This window comes from Glycine soja, chromosome 12, assembly GCF_004193775.1.
Source record: "Glycine soja cultivar W05 chromosome 12, ASM419377v2, whole genome shotgun sequence".
Classification (NCBI taxonomy): domain Eukaryota; kingdom Viridiplantae; phylum Streptophyta; class Magnoliopsida; order Fabales; family Fabaceae; genus Glycine; species Glycine soja.
The window spans coordinates 26,210,218-26,219,498 of record NC_041013.1 but is presented as its reverse complement, the minus strand read 5'-3'; the positions used below and the strand labels follow the sequence as shown (position 1 = coordinate 26,219,498).

The 9,281-nt window shown below is 31.5% G+C and overlaps 1 long non-coding RNA gene across 1 annotated transcript; it reads right to left on the bottom strand.

Moving 5' to 3' along the window:
- Positions 1 to 719: 719 nt before the first annotated feature.
- LOC114379777 lies at positions 720 to 956 on the bottom strand. Its single transcript, XR_003659602.1, has 2 exons — positions 864 to 956; positions 720 to 781 (listed from the first exon to the last, which is right to left on the bottom strand). It is a non-coding gene; the product is annotated as an uncharacterized LOC114379777 (long non-coding RNA).
- Between the last annotated feature and the right edge of the window lie 8,325 nt (positions 957 to 9,281).

Here is a 9,281-nt window from a genome sequence, read left to right as displayed (position 1 = left end):
TTTAAAATACATATCAAACATGAGAAATTAATTTTTTCAACCTATAATTTTTTAAAAATAAAATTTTGATCTCCTATCAAACATGCCCTAACATCATTCTAATATCATTGCCAAATACATTAATTTAAAATATAGTAGTAAATATTTATTTATTAATTTGAATATTTTTGTTCATTCATTTATAATAGTTTTAAAACTATTGATAAAAAAGAGAGCAATATTATGTTTAAATTATTAATCATCCTTATATCATCATTCAATAAAAGAGCTGCTTATTCTGCATGGAGTTTGTTGGAGTTTGGAGCCGAATTTAGCAGACATAGCTAGTGTAAGACTGTAAGTACATGCAGCTGAGTCATACCTCATGTGTAAAAGCCACTAAGAATGGAAAATAAATTTCCTGAGCAGTTGTACGACGCCAACGTTAACCAACTCCAAGCTTGTGGATGCTGATATAATAATTTCCTCTGACCTAATATTACATAGAAGGAAAAAAATAGAGATGGATATTCAATATATAGATAGAAGAAAAGAAAACACAATCATTTTCTACTTTCTAGTTTTTCTACCAAGCTAGTAAAATGGAATTGTTTCAATCCACATCTTTCATAGAAACAAACTAAATTTGTCACTCAGTCAATAGTAAAGAGGATACAAAGTATAATTTAATTGATGACATTGTCATACTGTTAGTCCTTCAAATGTATTATTATTGTTGATCACGCAAACTTGTTCATCAAGTGGTTCCCCAACACCTCGACTATCATCATGGAGAATACGCCTTGAGTAGTAAACATTGTGTTAATACTTTGTTTGCAATAAAATAATATTGAATTAGCATTAATAAAAGAAAGCTTGAATACCTATGAAGCATCAATTCCACCTCACCATCTTTGATGCTGGCTCCACCAGTGGCACGATCAACTAACATTGAGAACTCAGATTCCTTATCCTTAGTATAAATTTCAAGATTAAGCTGGACAAACAAAAAAAAATTAGCATAATTTTATATAAATTTAATCAATTTTATAGAAGTTTGTTAACTATAAAGAAACAATACTAATAAGCTACTCCCCTACCCCCTCTCTCAAGTTCTTCTAATTGATTTTCTTGTGGTTGATGCCATGATATAATTTTGTTACACGCAGGACACATCCTGAAAAAAGAAGAGCATGCATCAAGTAAACCAATTAGGCATGATGCCAAAGTAGCAGCAGCAGCATAATAAAACAAACAAAAATGACTACAAAATATGGCTTACCAGCATGGTTACTGGGAAGGACTGGATCAAGAAGCGTGCGGCAATCAACAATTGTTACTACAACATACTTCTCTCTTTGATAATTAGGAAGGCATTTAGAGGTCCATGCAACAATCATTCCAGCTGGAGCAAGTGCCCCACAAAGTTTGATACCTCTTGATTTGCATCCCTACATGATCTTGCATAATTAGCTTAATCCATCAAATTACCATATCATAAGCAAAAAGTGAGTATAGAGTAGGATGCCATATCAATCAGACTTCACAGAAATTAGATAATACTGTTACACATTTGATGCATAAGAATGAATTTTAATTACAAATACGTAGAGACCATAAAGATCATGATGTGACATTGCAGCTAATTTATACCAGAAAAAAAATAGCAACTGATATTAGTTATAATTGGCTGCAATTTTCTCCCAACTTCGAATATGAATTATCATTTATTAGCTGATAAATCCTAATTGATATTGTATAGATTTTGGATCAAACCATAGGGCCATGACCTGTGAAACACTAACCCCTCATTTGTAGTAGAGGCTCTCCCTTCCTAATATAGCTTTGGCTTTTAAGACTAATGACTTCTCTATAAAGTGCCAAGTAAGTTTTTCTTCTTTTTTTTTTTAAAAAAAATGTCTAGTATTTTCATCCCCTTTAAGAAAAGAGAAAATTCAGGTTTGCAAATAGAGATTGCAATAGTCAAGATTAATTTAATGTGTTTGGGAAAAAGTTACATCCAACATAACCAACAACATTCTCTTTAAATTCAATACAAGAGTTCCTTCTATCAAACTGATGTTTGGAAGCTTGAAATGGCAATCCAAACACACCTTAACAGTTGAGTAGATAGAGCCCGTGCTCATAAGCCAAATGATAATAGTACTATAACACCTTTACCAAAAATGCTCTTCGTGGGTTGAAGTGTATTTCTGGTGATACCAATGTTAGTTTCTTTCATTTAACAATGTAATGATAACCAAGTAGACACATGCTACAAAAAGATATAACTTATATTTTCTTGTGAAGCTGAAGACTAAATAATGACCCATAAACAGAATTACCAATTTAAGATATTAATAAAACATAATAGCATCAATGTTTAAAAATCTTCAAATTGTAGCTGCCAAGAAGCAAATTAGTTTAAGATATTAATAAAACAAAATTAAAAAGAAAAAATGTAAGATTATACAGTATAAACTTGAGGAAAAATATATTTATATGCTGTCACTTTCGTTTACAAAGTTTTGTTGAATAATATAGTATGAATTACTCAAACCATGACAATGGCAAGATAACACAAGTGGGAAGGTAAAGCAACAAACTTGGCTTAAATTTTTTGGCTCATATATGACTAATTTCTGAGTCAATCATTCAGATATTTATATAACTAATTTCTGAGCCAATCATTGGCTATTCTCTTAACAATAAAACAGAAAAGGAATAATGCTAAAATGTAAAGACTCTCCTACTTGCCGCCACAACTTGGATCCAGTTACCTACATATAATCAATCAATAAGATCAACTTTATCACTTATTGGTAATCAATAACTAGCAAAGGGACCAAAACATGATGGAAATTATGTAATCATAGTAATACTTGTAAATATGGTATATTATATATTTTTTTCTAGCTAGTATATATGTTATGCAATTATGTCTTCTAGAGTGACTGTATATTCTTGTAAATATTATTGTATTTAAGACCCCTTGACTCCTAATATAAATATATGCTCCGCTGTGTAATTTTGACACAAGTCATCGTGTCTCTCACTCTCTTTCATTCTCAACATGATATCTAAAGCCTAACAAGAGGCAAACCCAATGTCAAATAAACTAAAAATGTAATGATATATTCTGTTCCAAAATTTATAAATAAATTGTCTATTAATCAAAATGAAGTTACAGGACAAAAAAAAAAGAATCTGGGTTGTGGCTCATGAACCTACTATAAGGAAAGTACAAGACCAAATCACATAGGCTGAAGCAGTTACCAGGTCTCCACAAGTCAAACAACAACTATTTGAACATAGCCCTACCATATCTTTCGAAATTCAAAAAGGATTTATTAGATGAATGACAAATACTAAATGATAGGATCTTTGTAAAGTTGACAAGAGGACTGAGGACAAAGTCAAAAAATGCTTGACTTCCACGACATCAGTTCTCTTTGTGCTATAGCCTACAACTAGTGTCTGCAATCATTTGTGTAGCTCTTGAGTATATAAACTCTACCTAGGCCATCAAACATAGGGAAAGCATAACAAACAGTAGTACTAAAAGCACAACTACAGTATAAAACTTAAGAGGCTTAAATTCCATGAATGCATCACAGGGGATATTATACGTACTTAAGACAATTGAGTGGCTCTCTATAAAACTTAAGAGGCTTAAATTCGATGGATCGCTGTCTGTAGAAAGTCTCAAGCTCTTTCATAATTGTTTCTCGATCCACAGGCGTGCCATACTCATCATAATCAGTCATCTATGGGTTAATGACAAGATAATTAGTCAAGCTTTTTCAACACATAGATCCAAACACACTAAAATAGCACCCAATACCAATCCAGACTTCTTAGAGGACATTAGTCAAGCAGTTGACAGGTTCAAAACCCCATTTCACTAATGCCACAAAACCCATCCAAAAACAACATATATGAACTCAATCCTATATTTTAACACAAAAAGGCACTAGATCTGGGGGAAAAAGAAATATTACCTGGTTGTTGGTGACAATGTCATTGACATTAATAGCAGGGAAGAGAAAAGTGCCATTCGGTTGCATTTGATAGAGCCTCTTAACTCCAGTGGTGGTTTCCACAGAAACCCTACAAGACGCTCTTCATCTTGCGGTACCTGGTGGGATTGGTCTTCAACCCATCTCTGATGATGGTAAGCACGATCTAGAACTCAGCGTTGTTAGTGGAGTTGGGGTCGAGGAGTTCATCGGTCTTCTCATAAAGTTCCTCGACCTTGATGCCTTCATGGATGAGGAAGGTAGCGTGACCACCGTCATCAACGATGAGGTTGGGTCCTTCATCGGGGCCCCAATCGAGGGCATGCTCGGTGCAATAGTGGCAGCGGCGTGGTCTTGGGTGGAGAAGATGCAGCAGGAGCATCGGCGTGGCCCTAGGAAAGGTCATTGACCTTGTATTCGTGACCACTTGTGTGGTTTTCTCCACCAACAAAGCCATGGTTTACGCACTAAGAGAAAAGAAGAAAGAAAGAGAGTGGAGTGGCGAGGAAAGAAAGAGAGTGGAGTGGTGAAAATACTCTGGAGTCATGGAAGGCGAAACGATGTTGATTGAGGCTAGGGGTTAGAGTTTCAGCAAGAAAGGAGACACCGAGTTACGCATTTTGTTTTATTATTCCAAATGACTTAAAACAATTTTTTGATAAAACCTGTGGTAAATTTAATTATATATAACATTCTAAGGTGGTTTTCATTAACCGTCTTAGAATGAATGTCGTAAAATGCTCTTATTGTTAAAATAATTATATATAACATTCTAAGGCGGTTCCCAAATAACCGTCGTAGAATCCCTGTCGTAAAATGCTGTTTTTTTAGTAGTGATTTCACCAAGAACATAAGGATGGTGTTGGTTTAACAGAGGATGATCCAATCAACTTCTATCAAGCTATGCACAGTTTTAACTCTCAAAATTGGATTGATTCCATGAAGGATGAGATGAAGTCTATGAATGACAATGAATTTTGGAATCTAGTCGAATTGCTTGAAGGTGTGAAACCTATTGGTTGTAAATGGATATTGAAAACCAAGAAGGATTCAAAGGATAATATCGAGAGATATAAGGCTCGTTTAGTTGCTAAAGGCTTTACTCAGAAGGAAGACATTGACTATAAAGAAACTTTTTCTCTAGTATCTTTAAAGGATTATTTTGGTTAAATTGTGTAATTTTAAGAAAATTTGTGTAATTTTAAGACCTCCCATTTATTGTATTAAATTATCTTGTATTTTTGGTTAAATTGATTGAAACAACATGTTGCCAAAGTAACCTCTGTTGCATAAATTTATTTGATTGAATTTACATAGATGTTGCATGAAATTATTCATGTAAATTATGCTCGGTCCAAAGAAAGACACAATTTGACAGAATAATTACATGCTTGAAATGGTAAACATGTGATGATTATAAATAGTTTGATTTTCCATGTGAATAATGAAATGTTCAAAGACAATCATTATTTGACCGGAATAATCATCATATAAGTTTTCCATGTGAGCAATGGAGTGTCCAAAGGTAACCTTTGTTTGACAGGATTTATCACCAATGTTTGATCAATGCATTGAGAGTACCACTTGCAGTTAGTCTTTTTCAATCCCAAGATTGAGGATTAATGGTGCGCTAGGTATCTTGTTTGGGTCTTGAAATTTAATATAAAGATTATTTTTGCATTGCATGTTTGTTGTTCTCTTCTTTAATTATTGTTGTTGTTACTACTATGGTTTAAATTACTCATATTATGTGAATCCCAAATCTGCATGTGTAAAATTTAGAGTTTGAAAAGGGAGCCCTAAGGTGATATATGAGTAATCTTGATATGTAAAACTAGAAGTAGTAAAACACATTACGCGTTAATTGAATAGAACAAGAAACTACGTGTTTTCATATTGAAAGTCTAGAAGTTTAGAGATCATTGGGTATTATGACTTCTATTTTTCAGAATGTCTTAATAACAATCACTCTACATAAGGATGCACATTTAACCACGTTGGTGGAGTTAATATTTTGCTATGAGACATCATACTAGAATTTATGATTGCTAAATTATTGTAACCGGTTTGCCTGTTGTCGCCAACATCAAGTAGCCATCAGGTGTTTATTGAGACAATATCTTAGCAGTCTTATTAAGGATTCAACCAAATAAAAGTTTGTTGACATAAAGTATTTGGTTGTTAAATAAAGAATCCAGAAAATATAGATTTGCATAAAACATATAGGAACTCATTCCATGCTAGTTGATCCACTTACTAAAGGTATGACACTAAAGTTTTTTTTTTTCACAAGCACACTGCTCATATGGGTATAATTCCTGACAGTACCTTAGTTTAGTGGGAGTCTTACTCATGTTCTATATCTTATGGTTTGCAAACATTTTGTTATTTGTATTTTCTGCAGAAATAAAGTTGAAGTTTATCATTTCATTATAAGTTTGTTTGTGTGCAATATTTGTATTGCATTTTGGATTGATCTCTATAAATAATAAAGTTTGGACTAGTTGGAAATAGACATGATTAAGATCACATTGTATGTAATTTCCATGCCGCTTATCTATATTTGATCTATGTCATCAAGTATGAGTAACAGTGGTGATCATTGTCGCTTAGTCAAGCTAAATTGTGATTAAAACTGCAGTGGTTTCCTGTTGCTATATGAGATGGACCAGATTGTATAAAAGGAGTCTAAAAGTAAATAACATACGGTTGCGTGCCTAAAGATTTTTGTGATATAAATGTCTAAGGTTAATATGAAGCTCAAGTGGGAGATTGTTAGGAATTTGATAATTCCTAATTAATTAATATGGGCTGCATATTATATTATAACATTTATATTAGTTATTTACATTTAAATGGGTTCAATATAAAGTGATCTATTTAAGTGAGCCCATTAGACTGCCAGAAAATTGATATGGGCTTAATGAGCGGAAACCAGTTTGGCCCATTAGAGGATAATGAGAACCCTAATAGGTTTAAAACATAAGGCATGGTTATGATCCCCAATACACCAAATCAATAAATAGTTTCTCCTCTCCCCATCTGAAGAGAAAACGAAGGTCCCATAAGGAAGAAGCTGATTTGGTTGAGGAAGGTCATTAAACCAATTATTCGTGACCACTGTCAGATTCCGCTGCGTGTTAATCAAGCTCCATGGATCCAGGTATTCCTTAAAACCTCTTGATAATCTGACATAATGTGTTATGGTGCTCATTTGGTATTTTATAAGGTTTATTGAAAATCCCAACAAAAGAGCGATGAACACTAAACCAAAAATGCAAGACCATATTTCGTATGAAGAACTTCGAACCCTAAATGAGAGCTGGAGGTTGGGCAATTGTGTTTTGGCATAGCAAAGGGTCTACACTATTGAGTTTCAATTAAAAAAAATAATATTATATTATAAAGCCTGTTAAACTAAATGAAAAAAAGGAAAAAAAACATATAAATACATAAACATATACAATTTACACACAAACCATTGTCATAAAGTATTTAAAAATATAATTAAATAAATATTTTGGGATAATTTCAAAATGATTAATAATTTATTTTTTTTATATTGACTATGTATTAAAATTAATCATTTTATCATATTTAATAATTATTAAATGACGATGATATAATTGGATTCCTTAAATAATTTAATTAAGATTTGATTCTTCACTGTAATATACAAAAAGTAAACAATAATCATACACAAGATACACAATAAAAATGTGAATTTATAAAAAATTTAAATTCTACTGTAATTTTTTTTAAGTAATTATTTCATGTAATTTCTCATTTATTGGTGATTTAGTAATTATTTAAATATTTTCGTATTAATACATACATAAGTTTAGTCAAATTTCACATTTATTTTTAATTTTTTTTACCTAACGTACTTTTTTATTGAACCTAAAGTACTTATGTATGGTGTTTTTTTTTAATGACTATAACAATGAAATTTGAAAATAGGATTTTGAGTAAATTATTCAAATCCCCCATGTTAGATCAACCTATGTAATCCTATGCAAGGCATGATCTGAACAAGTATTTTTTGTATTTAATTTGTATAAATATACAATTTCTAAATATACATAAAAGTAATGTCTATTGATTTATGACCAGTTTAATTTGAATTTAGTTTACTATTAGTATAAATTTGTCTACATTATCATCAAATATTGTCTTTTATTAAAATAATTAATACTTCTCATATAATAAACAATACTTCTTGAATATTTTTTTAATAATATGATTAATAATGAATAAAAAGTTTATATTGAAAGTAAATTAATTTCTTTTGAAGTCAAAGTAAATTCAAATAAAATCTTAATATAATTAAATTCAATACTCACACTCTGTGGACTTTTTTCAAATTACATATAACATCACTCTTTTTTCAATCCCTATACTAATCCTATATTTAAAAATATTAGGTTGAAATTCTCTTTTATGTTACACTAAAACTCTCTTTTGATGTTTGAAAATATTACTCTTAGACCTCTTTATAGATTAAACTAACACTTCTTACAAAGAAAATTATTATGGTGATTAAAAAAAGTTGATTGTTTATATAATTTTTTGAAACCATGGATAGTTGAGGCAATTTACTCATTTTTTTAAGACAAAAATGAATTAAAATTAATTTTTGTTTTGACGAATGATTTCACCTCTTTTTGTTTGTCTCTTTTTTTCTCTTTCTTCTACCATCTTCGCATTTTCAGCTTGCATTACATTGGACAAAAGAAAGCAAAGAAAAAGTCAAGATTTATTATTATGGTTCCTCTCTTTTCTCATGAATCCCACACCGTCTTCGCGTCTTCAGTTACGTTTGACAAAGAAAGCAAGAAAAAACCAAAACTAATTTATTATCATCCTTTATTATAGTTTCAATTTTCCACTTCTCATATCTCGCATTTATGGGGTTCCACTTTCCACTTTCTGATATGTTTTACTGACCAAAGTTCAAAATATACTACCAAGCTTCCAAAATAGAACATTAATTAAATCATTTAAGAAACATTAATTCATTATACTACTTTTGCTCCAAAAGAGAAAACAAATACACTTTTAGTTTCTAGGTTCTATTCTAGTGGACTCGGTATACCACCATGCCCCATCGTAGTTTTAATCTCCACCGTTCATGTTTTAATCAACGACTGTTGACTAATGATTATGGTCAACACAAAAATATGGGCTTAGTAAATCTTAGCTCAGAATCCGATTTTTAACAAGCGTAGCTAAATCTTTACCTCTCTCTTCGTCAAGATCATTCAAACAATTTCAACCGTCCCC